Consider the following 17,388-nt stretch of genomic DNA (forward strand, 5'->3'; position numbering starts at 1 on the left):
GGAGAAAAACCAAAAAAAAAATAAAATAAAATAAATAAATAAATAAATAAATAAAATGCATAGTCAGGACCTGCTCTGAATCCATCTTAGGAAACAAAGGAAAAGAAATAGGGGGAGAGGGAGGATGAGCTCCACACTGAGATCATTTTGGAAATCCTATAATCATAGGGGGAACATTCACCTGAGGTGAACTGCACGGGACCCTTGCTCCTCTCCCCTCTTCCCTGCAGGCACCTGTTACAATGGCATCCACGACCACCTCTTGTGATACCAGGAAGCGAAGTGTGCCCAAGATTAGGCTCTGAGACGCTTGTGTGTGTATGTGTGCATGTGTGTGTGTGTGTGTGTATGTTGGGGTGTGTATAAAGTCAGCTCTGAGCGCTGGAGGGACACAGTAAATTCCAGAAGAAGACATATAAGTCTACTGAGCATATTTTAGGTCAGGCAAATCTCATCCATAACAAAAAATGGAGTGGAGGGAAGGGGTCAGACCAAAACCTCCTTACTATCTCAGTTCATTTTAAAAATATTAATCATTCTGGTCTCAATTCAGAAATTAAACATATTAATTCTGGGTCATAACTAACAAAAATATTTTGTTCAAGAAACATGGGCTAGTGGCAGTGCTCCCCACTTGGGGTGATTCTGCCCATAGGGGAAATGAAACACCGAATGGAGACCTCTGATGGCAGCACTGTGTGTGCAGAAGGTGAGTCTGGTGCGTGGAGGCCATGGGTGCTGACATCCCGCAATGTACGTTGCAGCCTGTGGGACAATTAGCTGGCCTCAGATGTCAATAATGCCCAGCTTAGAAACCTTCCTAGCTCAGTAGAATCAGCTACCTCTGCCCATTGACACCCTGAAACGTTCTTCTGAACTGTCACTTGGCATAAGAAAGGTTGGACTGATACTCTCCTAAAAAAGAAACAAGAACTGCTATATATAACACTTGTATAACTTATAGTTTCTAAAGCTCTAATATAAGTAAAGCAGATGCACAATAAACATATTGTTTATTTTTTAGCACTGAGGATCAATCCCAGGGCCACAGGCATTCCAGACAAGTGCTCTAATGCTGAGCTACACTCTTTGGCCTTAAATTAGCCTTAAACTGCACATTCTCTAAATGTACAATCTGATGAGTGTTAAACCATGTGAAACCACCACCAAACCAACAGGACACATATTTGCGTCACTCCAGAAGTTTCCAAAGCCACCTAATTTTACATGGTCCTCAAATTCTGCCTAGAATTACACATTTGTAATCATTTTATGAGGAAGCTGTTACTGGGAAATATGACAAGGGCTGGTAATCATGAGAGAAAGAGGGAAATGCTGCTAGGGTTTTAAGTGGCCTGCTTTCCCGGCTTCAGATTCTACAGTTGCTGTTGTGTGGTAGCCTCACTAGAAAGGATCTGAAAAGTGGAATCAAGGGCTGGTAAGAAAGTGTCCAAACCAACTACAGATCTTAACTCCAGCACTTCCTTGCATCAGAGAGGCAAAAGGAAACTGTCCTTTCAACATTGCTAGGGCAGAGGACCCAGAGGATGTCAGCTCTAGAGAGACCTAAATTCCATCGCACACGGTTACCAGCAAACACTGTCACTGCACCTGAGCAGTCAAGCTCGCAGGGAAGCGCACGCGCACACGGGATTGGCTGGCAGAGCAGAGAGCAATGACTCAGGATGAGGAAGACGAGGCACTTGCCTACTCACGCAGGGCACTGTGACTCTGCTGCAGCTGAGTGCGGGCAGAGGGGCACTCTGACAGGCGCTGTCTCTAGGCTCCTGGGTGGCTGCCTCAGGTACCTCAGGAGCAGCATGAATATGCAGGCTACTGTTTCCAACAAACTCCAGATGAATGCTGCCACACTGGGAGGCAATTTAAATCGGGAAGCAGATGTTGCATCAACCTTTGTCAGAGTTGGTTCACAAAGTAAGGACCCTTTAAAGGGTCAATAAAGCCTGAAAGGTATAATGAGAACTTAAAAATATAAATAAAAGGGGGAAGTACTGGAAACACCTTCCCTGCCTGAGCACGGCCATTAAAAGAGAACTACAAATCAGCTGCAGTAAAGCTTTCTTCCTTAAAGAAATTCATTAGTAGGCCTTGATGAAACCCCAGATAGAAAGATGTGATCTGGCCACTTTTAAACATTACAGAAGGGTTTTCTCTTTGTGAAACAATCTCTGCCTAGCATGAGTATAAAGAAGCTTGGTTTCCTTTCCAGAGACTGCCGCCCTGGGGCAGAGCAGGGATCTGACCGGGAAGAGTTCTCTGGAGTGGCCTCAAAGTGCTCCCAGGTCTCTAAGATGAGGCATGACCTTTGTGGCTGTATCCAAAGCCGCACACTTGGAGAGGGCTGAGCAAATTCTGGTGAATAAGAAAACCAAGGGACGGGGCTAAGGCTGGGGCAGAAGAGACGGGGCTCCCTCGGTTACAACAGTGACTCATGCTTCTTTCCAGTCCCCGTCATTCCTGGCACACTGCAGAGCTTAAGAAAAGTACTAAGAAAACCTGATGATTAATTGTTTTAAGTTGAAATAAACGCGTGGAAAAACAGCACACATCCTAAATGCACAGTCTAAGCAATTTTCACATAATGAATGTACCAATGTGATCATCAACGAGGGATGATAAACATCTGCCCTGCATCCATAACCTTTCCCCTCAAGGTTACCTGCCTGGACTTCTAGCAGCTCCTCAGAAGCTTCATCCTGATGCAGACCCTGCTTTGTGTCTGGTTTCCACTATGTAACACCATGTGGGTGAGATGCTTCCGCACTGTGTGTAGCTGGGCCTCACTCAGTGACCCTGCTGTGTGGTATTCCATGCATGCACATACCACCTGATCACTTGATGGAGGGACATGTACGTGACGGTGACTGGTGTGACCCTGCTGTCTGAGCTCTGCTTCAGGAATGACTCTCGCCATGGATGTCTGGCAAGACAAATTTGTCACTAGCCTTCTAATAATGAAGTTTTTTCTGCCTTTGGATTTGAGGCTCAGTGTAAGATCAGCCTAAGTATTAGCTCTTGGCTAGTACCCATATTTAAAATATACATATAAAATACTTAGCACAAGTATTTAATCAGTCATTTTTGTTGCGTGCATTCATGATGCTCCCCACAGCATCTTCAGCTGAAAGGAGAACTCAAAAGCTGTCGAGGCGGCTTTTCTGGTGAAGACAAACACCAGCTCCTCCCCACCACCCCTGAGGGTGAGAAGTCCAGGAACCAAGCCACATCCCCAGGGTGGCACATTTCATAGACGGAAACTGCAAAAATTGAAGGACATCAGGAGTTTAAGTGACTTATCAGGGTCAGAAGGGTGAGCAAGAAAAGGATTTGTAAAATCCAATACCCAATACCTGTGTCTGACTTTCACAGAAAATCTTCTCCATTATAAAAAGAAACAGAACAGGCATATTTAAATCTGTGGGGCCTTCAGGGACCACAGAAATTCTACAAGTTCTGTCCCCCCAACAGCCAGGTGGCCGGGTGTGACACCTGCGTCTCTCTCTGCCTCATAAGACACAGGTTCAGTATACTCAGTGACTGACTGCACCCCTGGTGCTGGGAGAGGACGGTGAAGTTAGACCAAATCTTTTTTTTTTTTTTTATTTTAAGGAGAGTAGTACATGAGAAACAAACAAACAAAAAAATAGAACAGTAGCAGCATACCAGTATCACGAACATAAACAAATCAAAGCAAAAACATTCAAAGTGAAACAGGGTCTCAAGACAAATTAATACAAATCAACAGTGGTTGTTACGTTGCATACCGCTATCCTCAACTACATTGCTCAGATTATCAGATCTAAGAATGAAAGATTGCTCAAACCATTAGAGAGATTAAGAAAATAATTCTTCAATAAAACATTAGAGATATCAGAGAGTTTCACTACATAAGATGGCAGGAGTTCACCGTTGTAATTCCAGTGCATATTGTTACCTTCAAATCAGTTGCTCAGACCACCAGACACAAGCATGCAAAGGCAATCAGAACATAAAAAATTGTGAGCATTAACTGTTCATTTCAATACACCATCAGACAACAGCAATACAGTCATTGCAGCTATTCACATATATGTTTATGTTTTGCCTTCCTTCTTTCTTTTTCCTTCTTTCCTGGGGCTGGGGATGTGGCTCAGTGGTAGAGCTCTTGCCTTGTATACAGACCAAATCTTTTCAGCAAGACTTCAACCCAGGAAATGGCAGACGGTATCATCAGCGGAGTCTAGGGCACCTTCAAGGGCAAGTGAACCAGGTGAGGGAAGATGACCAGAGAAAGGAAGCAGCGACAGGAAAAGGGGTGTCTGTGGGGCAGAAAGGAAGGACTGGGATGGGGAAAAGAGAAAAGGTGGGGGCATGATCGGGGAGATGACAACATGAGAGATGAGCACCCACAATTTGCTTATAAGGTGGCAAACAGGACTTAAGAATAGTGAAATATATCAGACACGTTTATCTAGGTTATTTACTTTTTCCTACTTGGACCAACACTGAAGCACAAATATGGTGTTTTCTTATCAATCCTTTCAGAAAATCAAATTTAGATGGCTAATCTTTAAGGCATATTTCAGTCCCAACACGGAGCTCCTTCATGTCAGGAAATGCGTTTCTCAGACAGGTTTCAGGCGGTCGTACTGCTTGGGAAAGGCACCTACCCGAGGACAGTGAGAGGTGGAGCGGGGGACAGAAACGGTAGAGACAGGCCTCTGGGTGTCTTCCAAGAGCAGTACGACTCTGGCTTGTGATTTTAAAAATCCTCCCAAGACAAATGCAGTCAAAGTCCTATAGAGGACCATGAGCTTGCAAGGCAGAGGGCAAATGAAACAGGAGGAAGGAGGGAGGTGTGACTGTGGTAGACACCCCAAACTCTTCTTTCCAAGGCAGCCTTTTCGTCTTTAAACCCTGTCCTGCCAGGACCCCAAGTGTTTCCTCGGGAAGCGTACACACACATCTGACTACGGCCCATCGCGGGCTCCTACAGTGAGCCCACCACAGAGACATTTTAAAGGTGTAGATCATTAAATGCCCACAGCAAGTTAGTGGAGTAAGAGCTGTTGTTACTCCTGTCTTATCAATGGAGAAGGAGGTCCAGAAGCCTAAGCTGTACTCGAAGGTCAGCGGGTGAACAAGCACATGAGCCAGGATTGAAAGCCACAGCTCCCAGCCCTGAGGTTAGTCTGGGCATCAGGGTGAGATGCCCACAGCCCCTGGGACAAGGGCACTGTCTGTTAAGGGGTGAGGCCTCTGTCCTGGGCATCCTGGCTGCTGGGCCATATAAGCTGCCACTCCCAGGGCTGAGGTCACTTCTGTGGTGAGCAGTGCGCCTAGGCTCTCTAAAGTTAATGTCCACAGGAGCCTGGGGAGGTGAGCTCCTCCAATATCCAGAGGCCCACAGAGCTCTACTAATGCCCATTGCCTTCCAGCTCTGTGGGGGGCACTGGCCCCTTCCCTTCCCAAAGGGCTCCCAGATCTCCTTTGGAAGAAATACCCCAGTGACTGGTTCTGTGGCTGACCTAGCACAGAAGGCAGTGGATTTTTCCCATGATACCATGGGATGGACACACCAGAGCCAGAGCTAGTGGAGCTGCCACAGGAATCTGGGGAAACCAGCGGTGCTCCAGATTGTGCAGCCACTGTCATGGAGCACTCTCAATGGGGAGTTCACGGGGCAGCAGCCTGGGAGCTGTGAGGCAGTTTTTGGTGTCTGTTCATTGCCAAGGCTGGGAGTTAATGAGTGCATCTGCAACAGTCGCGCAGTCATTTTCTATTGGCTATAATATAGTTCCCTGACAGCAGTCCCTGGGCAGGTGGCTCATACTAGTGGGTGCCCAAAGAAACCTTTGGGACAGATCATGGCCAAGTTCCTCTGTGTTGCTGTCAGATCAAGGCATCTGGCCACAGTACTCCTCTTACAGGAAGAGGCTGATTTAGGAGGCTTCGGCGAGTTACGTTTCAGACAGGAGCGGGCATCCTCCTGACACATCCCAGTCAAGCATTAGGCTGGGAGGTTCCCTTCCCAAACCGTGATCTACACACAGGCCAATTTTTAAAATTTCAACATCATCTCAAAATATAACTAAACATAATGAATCTTTTGAACCACAAGAAGGTTAATATGGTCTATTGGCTGTGTTAATGAGTTCTGAAAGGCAAAATACACTCCCTTGGGTTAATTCAGCAAGAATTCAGTCTATTTTCATTTTTTCCCAGATGCGGTATGTTGATTAAGGCTTCTGAGCTAAAGCTCTAAAAGACTGCGCTGTAACATGCTATTTTATGTTAGATACTCTTGATGAAGGTTTGATTCAGGTATGACCTCTAATAAAACTGTAGTCTGAGCTCTGGCTGAAATATATACTTTGAAGTTACTGGAACAACTACGAAAAATACGACCTTTCAATTGCCTCTGCTGGGTGGTTTTCCTTTTCAACTCTAGATTGTGGAGGAAATGCCAGTCTGGTCATAAGTAGTGATCATGGGCTCTCCAGTCCACACTGGCAAAGACCTCTGAAATAAGCAGGGACTTTCACAGCGTGGCTCCTTCTGTCTTACAGCTCTTCCCTTTCATGTCTGGATTCTTGAAAGGGTGGGAGGTTTGAGCATAGGGGCGGAGCGGAGCCTAATGCCAGCAAAAAATATGGACAGGGAAGCACAGCCAGCAGGTGCAGAAATCTGTGCGGGGAACCACAGGGCTTGAAGCACAACATCAAGGCCTTAATTCTGGCTGTGGGTCTACAGGTGCTTTGTACGAGCATCTCCCAGCTCCTGAGAAACACTCCAGGTCACACTTAGGAAGAGGATGACACATCTGAGCGTTGTTTGTTTGCAGATGAGGAAACTGAGATCCCAACGTGTAGTGATTTAGCTACGGTCAATGGCTGTAAGAGGCAGAGGTGGTGACTGGTTCTTTAAAATCAGGATGACCTAAGATAATTCCTGAGACCCAAGCCCTTAAGTCTGAAACACAGAGTGGCTTTTCTTCAGGCTTGTCAATGCCACACTTGAGGAGGTTCTCAGAATCCTCTTGAATTCCAATCAAGATGATTGGATGTGTACGTGTGTATGAGAATGAGGGTCTGCAGAAGCGTAAGACCTCAGCCTCCTTATTGCCTGGTTCCCTCCCCTCAACTTTAATTAGCAGGACACAGGGTAGTGACCACTTCACATTATGAAAAAGTTTCTGTTTTAATAAGCCTCGTGACTATAACTGCAGACTCTTGCTCCTTTCATGCGCAGTAGATAACCCCAGGTGGGTCATTCTAATGATTTTCCCAGCCACCTCATTGTTGTGGAACCTTCTGCATTTTACAAAAATTTAACATAAATCTATAACTTAATTTAAATTTATAGAAATTATTATAATTGAAATGTTCTTTAAAAATGGAATGGGACCTCATCAGCCTCTCCACTGTGACCTATTAACAGGGAAGAGAGTTTCTCATTCCCAGAAGTCATTAGCCATGGTGGCAGCTTCAAGACAAATATCAATCGAGTAAGACTTAGAGGTTTCATTTACCTGGCAGCACTTGGAAAGTTCATCATTGACTGATGAGCTCTGAATACAGATCCCCTCTGAATGGAGATGGCCTGAGAGGTTTCCAGACCTGAGAGAGGTCTGGTCACCAGTGGCTGCATGTTGTGCATCAATCCAGTGGGCTCTGCGTGACATCTCCCAGTTCTAAACTCCCACAGATTCTAGTCTGAACACCTCTCGCAGGCTGTTCTGAAATCCTAATCCTGGGTGGCACTCGATCAGTTATGCAGGTTCACTTCCCAAAATGCCCTCAAAAGTCCCCCACATTCTGGTGAAGTTAGGGCAGTTTGATTCAGGTGATGCATGCATCCTTAATAGTTATTGTCCAGCTACTCTTTGTGAAGCAGTGTGCCAGGTCTTCCATGAAACACACACATGACCTCCCCTCACAAAGCTCATGGGCCAGCTGCACATCCCATTATTCAGGATGGTTCCTTGCTGTTGCCTTTGGTGCTTTCCTTCCACCATTTAAATTTTATCATTTAAGGACCAGCTCAAGGTTTGCTTTTTATTGACTCCTCTCTCTCTGACTGCATGTATGCATTCAACCAACTACTTAGTGCTTTTTATATGCCTGAGTTGGGTTAGGTGCTGGAGATTCAACACTGAATAAGACTTAATTTCTGTTCTAGGTAACTTACAGTCCTGTTGTCAGAAGGATGAGGAGGGAAAGTACAGCTTTAAAAGAAAAGGAAGAAGATGTTTGTGGAGTACACAAGAAAGGCATCTACCTAGTCCTGAAAACTGGCAAATGTATTTCAAACTGGAAAGGCAGGAATCAAGCAGGCAAAGACATCAGAGGGCAGATGGCAGCTGTGGGCAGAGAGCAGCTGCAAAGGCTGGAAGCGGGAAGTGGTGCTCTGGGCTCTCCCTAAGCCTGCAAGACTGGGCCAGGCAACAGCATGGGGATTGAACTCCTGGGCATGGGACGCTTCTGCGGTCAATACTCTCCCAGTCCTCATGCTGGGGTCTCAGGTACTGGGAACTGGCACTCTCTTTTTGACACATGAAGTCCAACCAGGCCTTCAGTGAGTCTTTCCTGGTTGCCATGCATTGGTTAAGTGATGATGATGATAATGATGACGATGCTAGAGGATCCATAAGTCTACAAATACATGCTAATTCACAGCTACTTCTCTAATCATCTTCCTGAGCCAGTGAGCAACTCCATTTGAACCTGCAGGCTGAGTATCTCCGTGGGTTTCTTGTAGTGCTGACAGTTGCACACTCTTCCCATTTTTATGGGGCTACATCAGGGCCAGGCAAGGTTTTTCTATACCAGATAGGATCATCTATGTGGGACTTCATAGGCTGAGGCAAATATTAATGCTGTTATGTAGGTGTTATGGTTTGTATCTGGATGTCCCCCCAAAGCTTAATGCAGTCATGGGGTGGGCTTCTACAGTTTATGGTTGATCCAATGTTGGAATTATGGATGTGAGCGCTTGCCCTGGGGTGGGTAGTTTGCATACAATGATAGGGAGGGAAAGAGGCTTGCTCTTCTCTTTTGCTCCTCCCCTTTGCTCTTGTTGCTTTTGCTGTTGTCTGCTGCCATGAACTGTTACCCTGTGCCATGTGTCCCTCTGCCTTGGAGCCAGCTGAGTATGGACGGAAACCTCCACAAACTGTGAGCTAAATAAACTATTTTTTACTTAATTTTGGGCATTGGGTATCTTGTCTCAGCAATGAGAGAAAAGTAACCACGACAGTAGGTCTTCATATGTTGTGGTTTAAATATGAAGCGTCCCCTAAAGACTCTTATATTGAGAACTTCATCTCTAATGCAGCCCTGCTCAGAGGTGGGGCATAGACCAGAGAGGTGGCTGGATCATGAAGTTGTGACCTTATCGATGGGTTAATCCATTCATGACTTCACAGCTGAATGGGCTGTTAGGAGGTGGGGCCCAGTTGCAAGAAGCAGATAACCGCGAGTGTCCCACCAAAGGGCACATCTTATCCCTAGTACCTTCCTCTCTCAGCTCTCTTGCTCCATTTCAGGCTGCCATAAGTGAGCAGCTTTCCCCCATCATGCTCTTCTGTCATGATATTCTGGCTCACTTCAGACCCACAGCAACGCAACCAGCTGACCATGGACTGAGACCTCAGCAACCCTGAGCCAAAATGAACCTGCCTCCTTTAAATTGTTATTCTCAAGCATTTTTGCCAGAGGGACGAAAAGGTGACAGATTATAAAACACAAGAGCAACTTCCTGCCCCACCCCACCCTGTTTCCCTGAGACAGACAACCCCACGAGTCAGGAGTCAGCACGAATTGTACTCAGTACAGATGGTTCTCACAGTTTCACCCCACCCAGTGAGACCCAATGCCAGTGCTCCTGTCTCCTTCAGAGTGTGGCCACCTCAACTTAGGCAGCTGAACAGTGGTGAGGGACCTTCTTAGACTGAGACTCCACTGGGGACTGGTAGTTATCAAGAGCAGAATCCTCAGTGTGCAGAAGGTGATACCACAGGCCTTTGGGAGCAGTTTGGCATGAATGTTAGCCAGGGTACAGACACTGGGAGAACAGGCGGTGGGCCTGCTTGGTCTCACAGATCACAGCTGTAGCACGAGTGAGACAGCACTGCTCATAGGCAGTGTGCGAACAGTTGGCAGGGTGGACCTGACCTGTGAGCTTCTATCAGTTTTCTGTAGCTGCATAACACATTACTAAAACTTCATAGCTGAAAATAATACCGATTTATATGTACCTAGGTCAGTAAGCAGGAGTTGTGCACAGTGTAGGTTGAAATTCAGTTGTGGCACTGGCTGTGCTCTTCTCTGCTAGGAAGAACTGCTTTTAAACTCAAGTTGTTGGCCAAATATAGCTCTTTGCAACTGTAGGACTGAGGTCCCATTTGAGGTCCCCTTGTAGGTTGTCCAGCCAGGAGCTGCTCCAACTCCTAAAGACTACCCATATTCTGGGACCCGGCAATCACAGAACCCCCTCATGCTTTGATCCTCTACACTTCCTTCTGCTACAGGACAGAGAGCACTGCTCTTAAAGGTCTCCTGAGATAAGATTAGACACACAGGAGTAATCTCACTTTGCCTTATCACACCCTGTGACCAGAGGAGTGGGATCTCATCACACTCAGGTTGTATGTACACACAGGGGTGAAGGTCACTGAAGTGATCCTCAGACTTCTCCCACGCACAGAACTGCTGTTTGTCCAATGTTGGTCTAAGCTGTAATCCAGAACATAAAGCACATGGCCAAGAGAAGCCATAGCAGAGCAGATAACAGCTGTACGAGAACCCACCAAGGTAGAAGCCACGTGACGGTCCAGCCAGCCACTCAGCAGCATGGCCTGTGCTCCCAGGCTGAGTGTGTACCCACCTGCCTCCTTCTAGGACCCACAAGCAGCATGCCTCGTGGGCTGTCCAAGGTACCCTGCAGCAGCCAGCATCCTCTGACATGTCCCTCAGGGGGACAGATGGGCTGTGCTAGCACCGTCCAACTGGCTACTAAACACTTAAAACATGGCCAGTGCAACTGAGAGATGCAATTTTAAAATGTTTAGTGAAAAATTAAAACATATCCATGTGGCTGGAAACTGGACACTTTCAGAGGCTGACCACTTTACTTGACAGCACAACTTTGCACTCTGAGTCTGGAGCACCCATGGCTTCTAATGGTAAGTTCTGAGCCCAGAGCACACACTAATACTTCTGCTTTTACATGTGCTTAAATTTAATGTTTAAATGAGCAACACTTCCACTTATTAGGTGAAAAGTTTAATATACACACATGAGTTGAAAGACAATTTCTTGTGTGTATTGTGAGTACATATGTACAAATGTGTATTCCTACAGTGAAGTCTCTCTTTCAGCTCAGCTCTATTACCCCAAATCTCTTCTAGCATCCCCCAAATTTTATTGTGATTAGTTCCTGTGTGTGTATTTCTAGAGCGTTATATATCATATAAGTAAATACAAATAAAGCTGCCCCACTCCAATTTATACGAGCAGGTATGTAACAGACACACTCTTCTGTCCTTTACTTTGTTCACTCAACAGTTTCTACTAACAATACCCTTACAAGTAGAACATTTCTCATTCTGAAATTGATTGTTCTAGCTCGTGACTAATAAACATGTAGGCTGTTCCAATCTTGTGCAGTAGCCCAAGAAGAATGTGAACTATACAAAAGAGAACATTTTTCAATGATTTCTTCACAGGATGTATACAAGTACTTAACATGGTATCTGCCACGTAAGAGGTGCTCAACAAATATTTACTGAATAAAAGAATGAAGAATATTACAAATAACATTATAACAAACTTATACTTTGCCAAGTGTGTCACTATGCAAATACCTATAGATTCCTAACACAGTATTTCTGAGTTAAAGGGTATGTATATAGCTTTCCTTCTGATAGATAAGGCCAAATTGTCCTCACAGGCCTTGCACCAATTTATCCTCTCTCTCCCTCTCTCCAGCGATGCTGCAAAGGAGACACTCAATGTTTCTGTCTTACCGGAGACTCAAGAGTCTGCAAAAATCTTGGGAAGGTCATCCAATTCTTTCTCCTGTCCTCATAAAATCAGCCATATGGCAGCTGAGGAATCTTAACTAGAGCCTTTGATTCATTAACAAAGAAAGGAACTACAGATGGCAGAGGGTGGATAAGAAAAACCCTCCATATTCTTAAATATATATATTCTTAAATATATTGTTCTGATATATTCGCCCATCCCATCTGGGCAGGACTATGTCAAGACTGAGTTTCTTAATGTGCAGAATTCCCAGTATTATTTAAAGATAACCTTATTCCAAATGTGGGATCTGTTTTCATTCAATATAAATTTCCAAATATCAGGAACAAGATCAGGACGAGGTGAGGCTGGTCACACAGAGGAAGCTGACTGGGAAAGTGGACAGTTTGTGCCGCGGCTGCTCCAAGGAGCCCTCTTCCTGGCTCTGTCTGTCCTTGCATGGTCGTCCCTCCTCTAGCATTAATGACAGGTGATGCTCTGGCCGGCTGCAGCCAACAGAGGGCACTGCCCTGCGGAGTGCAGTTCTAGACAGCAAGGACCAGAAGGCAGTCAGTCACACAATGGCCTGACCTGATCACTCCCAGAAGGGACGATATGCCCCACTGAGCCCTGCCCAGATCCAGAACAACAACCATAAGCACTGAATTTCGTGGTAGTTCATTATACACTGACAGATAATCAAAATATATGGGATGAGAATAAGGTAAAAGATAAAGGAATAAATGAAATGAGTCAAGGCAGAATGAGAAAGTTTCCTTGGTTTCTATTGATATGACTAGATATAAACTAATGCTCTATTGCACTTCATGCCAATCTCTTCCAATTGTTTTAGTATTTCTAACGTATAATTCTCTTATCAGGAGGTCCTACCTTTCCACCACCTACTTTTACTATCCCAGCTTTTAAAGTAAATAGTTCAAAAAAGGAGTCATCATATCAAATATGGCATTTATTTCTTGATGTTATAGAGAAGCCTGAGAGCTTCCAGTTAAAATTCATCAGGGTGAAAATGTTAGTCTGTGATTACAGAATCAGAACTATTCATTACAGCTATTCAGAGAATCTTCTTTATGAGTTTAATGACATAAGCATATTGTATTGAATTATTATGGTACTGCATCAATTGGATTCATAAATTTAATATACTCAGTCTGGTTCACATATTCTAATAAAATCCAGCAAGCTTTAAAAATTTTATAAGGGATATGTGTTTAAAGTCCATGTGATATTCAATTTTTAGAGGTTGACATTCTTACTTTGGATATTAAATAGTTTCAACGACCATGATGACCTGGGCTTGTCTAAGATCAAGCTTCTGGTGAAATCCTCCAGGCAGGTTACATCAGAAAGACCCAAATTGCCTGGACAGTGATGCTGACAAAGCCATCCATCTTCTCAGCTCGCAGAGGGGAAGAGATGCAGGACTGCTTGTCCTGCGTCTGTAAACCAGAAACCAGAGCATGTGGGACTGTGGGGAGGATGTGACAGCCTCCAGGACACTATGACAGGTGCCACTTTCTACATCACTTGGATGAAGCAAAAGAGTGGGAGGATCCGGTGGAAGAAGCCTAGTGTCCAAGGCTCCCTGTGGGCCACGGCCTTAGGGACATTTTTCTCTCTGGGTGAAGGGCTAGCAGGCTCAGTATCCATGCATGAAGACTCAACCTTGCAGCCAGAACAGAACCCCAACGATGCATCCTGGCCTGTCAGGCGGACAGGGTCACACTGTGAGGGTCACATGCTTCTCAGGCACTCAGTGCTTTGTAGCCACCATACTAGTCAGGGGACAGAACAGTACAGTGGTGTGGAGGGAGCCCCTCACTCCTCTGTACCCAAGCGTTCCCGTCCTGTCCTCAAGGAAGACTGTAGTTGCTTCCTTTTAGGATTAGAACATCACGTGAGATCCTGCCTGTAGAGTGGTTGGGGCAGGGTCTAATGAACAGTATCTACATAGTAAGTAGGAAATACTGTCTGTACAGCACTGTCCTGGGAGCTAATAAGCAGACCTGTTAATTTTCTCCTTTTTTCAGATATATAAACCACATGAATTTAACATGTGGAAGTACTGTATATAACTTAAATGTTTTCCTCCAAAGCAAGGTAGAAGACCATAACAAACTTTTTTTCCCAAATCGTCTCATATCAGACACTGGCTGACCTTTTATTTCAGAGTTGTTTTAAAGCAAGGAAGAGGTAGTATGTTTACAAAATGAGGAATCAAATCTAAAGGTAAGTTGAAAGATAACCCACACCAGGTAAGTGAATTATCCTCCAAACACTAGTCCTGCTTTTTTGCTGTGCTAGGGAAGAGTTCCAGGGCCTTGCACATGCCAGGCAAGTGCTCCATCACTGAGCTGCAGCCCCAGCTCACAAAGCTTGCTAGAAGACACATTTTAGATGCTGGCATTCTGAAAAATGCATATACAAAAGCAAAAACAAACAATAACAACAAAACACTATTATTTTCCATGTTTTTAAACTCATAGTTCCTTCTAGCACCATTTAAAACTTCAGAGATTCCTGACATTTTGAGATCCAACCACTGTTCCAAATGACCAGTGTGACTGACAGACTTTCAAGTGAGAATCCCAATATGTGCTACCTCTTGTCTACAACAACTTAAAAAATCCAGTGCTAAAAGACAAGGATTTGGGAAATTTTGCACACTGTTTGCTGGTACCCTAAACTCTCCCTTTCTGTAGAACCCCAGAACTGGACGCAAACATATTGGGAACACTGAGTGACTATCCTGTCCTCCCCACCAGCTGGGGCTATGGCTGAACAGGACATGCCTTCCCTTTAGTATCTGACTAAAGGTAGCTTCTGTTATTGGCTAATGCCTTGTAGTTAAAAGCCAGTTGGGCTTGGATATCAGAAGAACAGGGAGTCTCTGAATGCAGGGCAAGAGGATAAGCTTTTGAGACCAGCGGGTAAGACCTGTGGCCCTTGCTTATTCCCCAGACCTAGGGTTCATGAGGATCCTGTGGGTCTATTTGCCTTGCAGATTATCCTTCTGTATGGGAAGCTACTCCTCAGTGTCTGGGCCCTGCTCTGTGTCACTGGGGGTGCCATGCTCAAACAGGTGTGAGGAGGCTGTGCCCTTGGTGATGACCCCACCCAACAGAGAGGATTAGCCAGGGATTTGCATTATCTGTACCCATGGTCCCCCTTCACTGGGGTCAATGCTTGAGGTCTGATTCTATCAGGAAGATGGCGCAGGGAGAGAGAAAGAAGAAAATTTCTCAAATGTAACATCTCTAACTCTGAAAAGGATGGAATTAAGTATATATTTCATAGAGGGCAATGTAAATATTCTTTTTGAAACACAGAATTGAAAAGTTAAGATATATATATGGAGCATGGTACTTTATTCATAAAAGACTATTTGTTAGGTGATGGATGCACTGAATTGTGCTGCATTAGGTCATGTTAATAAGCCTTGATAAACAGTGACAAGCAGAGGCTTTATTTCCTCAGGACTTTGATATGTAACAAAATCTCACACATTTACACACCTTTCTCCTGACAGAAGGTTATTAAATTACTCTAGTGAAGGAAGTTGATTTAATTTTAATTTGTGCTCCAAAGCTAAACTTTAGAAACTGTTAAAATGGTCCTGTCCATCTCTTAAAATTGGAGAAACTGCTATCCATGACAAATGAAGAAGCTTGCTGGTTCAGCAGCTTTCTTGGACACAAGTCTGGTGGTATTAAGACACCATATTAACCCAGAATTTATGTACACATCAGACTCAGAACCTTCAGCATCAGTAACTGATTCCAGGTGACATGCGCTGAAAGTAGTGTGGTGCAAGTTAAGGACTGGCAAAATGTGTACAGAAAGACTCCAATTCGCAGCAAAATCTCAGCACTTGGAGGATCTTTGGGGTCTTTAATCTAAACTGACCACCACAGTTTGTGCCATGAAGGAATTGCCCTTCAAAGTAAGCAATGGTCGTGTATGTTGATTAAGCTATTATTTGAATATGCCCATATTATTTCAAATAAGAAACTGTGAATAAATTGTTTTGTGAACTGGAAGATAAGAACTGTAAATGGAAAAGGAGAGGGGAACATATACCAAGACGCATAAACACCCCAGACTCTGGAGCTAATAAGAGCAGAACCAACCCTCCTGTCATCACAGTATTTAATCAAAGAGCTCTGAAATCCAAGCCACAGCATCCACTGGGGTTGCGTTTCCAGCTGGCTAGACAATCCACAGAGAAAAAGGCAATCGTTTTATTTTCTACCATTTTCAACTTTGATTAGCAAGTGCTTTCTTGATTCCAACATCAGTTTCTTAATTCTACTCATAAATAATATGAAACAGGTGATCTCAATTAGAAAACAGATTAGGTAAAGTCTTAATTAAAAAAATTTGGTTGCCTGGAATGAAAATCATATATGTAAATATAAATGCATTGCAGAGACTTGCTGGGAACAGAAATAAATCTATTTAAAAATGGATAGGAACTCTGTGCAGGCAAACAATAAAGGTAAAAAGTTGGGTAGGATTGGAACTGATGTTCTCATCCATTCGTTTCCCCCTACGTATTATCTCAAAGGGCTGCAGCATACACTGTGATTCATTAACATTATGAAACATAAGTGACACATAGAGAAGAACAAAGGACTGTCAGGGGGGAAAACAGCTCGCTGCATTCTAAGATGCAGTTTATAAAAGCGACAAAGGACAGTACAAGGCTCACCAGCAAAAGCCACGGTGAGTGCCTTTTATCTAAGGAAAGCACAATTTATTTGGGAAACAAATCTGAATAAATAGAATCAGGGGAACTGAAGCATCTGCAAGAAAGTCTAATGCAAATTGGACAGGGCTTCATAAAAGACAAAGGATGATTCCCAAATGCCGATATAAATAGTGAGCAGAGAATTTAGTAGAGATAGGACAGAAACTGTGGCTCCAATACATGAATGCACAAGAAGAATTTTGAATGTGTCTTTTGGGCAGTTGCAACAAAGGAAATGCATGAAGAGGAATAGTACTAACACTGATGCAGAAAAACAAAATTGACTATTTCAGGAAGCAAGAAGTTAAGCTTTCATGTTTGTGACACTAGGAGATGCAGAAGTAGTAAGCAGACCGTTCAAACAAAGGAGGAATGAAGAGGACCGTATCATGCAGTGTTTCTCTAGGGACCCATAGAGAAGGACCAATTTGTTGAGACAGGTGGGTAGAGAGAGAGGTGGAAAATAAACAGTTTTGAGCAGGCCCTCGGAGCCGGCCGAGCAGGCTCCCCCAGCCCCCCGCGCCTTGCGCCCAGGCAGCGAGTTCTCCGGGAGCTGCAGTGCTCCTGGGTCCGAGTGTGGGCCGGACTCAT

General features: G+C 44.5%; 1 protein-coding gene across 3 annotated transcripts in view; it reads right to left on the bottom strand.

The window, feature by feature from the left end:
- Positions 1 to 17,388, bottom strand: part of Kif16b (kinesin family member 16B) — a 290,964-nt gene that overhangs the window by 3,266 nt on the left and 270,310 nt on the right. The window lies entirely within an intron of this gene.

The sequence above is a fragment of the Chinchilla lanigera genome, unplaced genomic scaffold (genome assembly GCF_000276665.1).
Source record: "Chinchilla lanigera isolate Chin_1 unplaced genomic scaffold, ChiLan1.0 scaffold00014, whole genome shotgun sequence".
Lineage (NCBI taxonomy): Eukaryota > Metazoa > Chordata > Mammalia > Rodentia > Chinchillidae > Chinchilla > Chinchilla lanigera.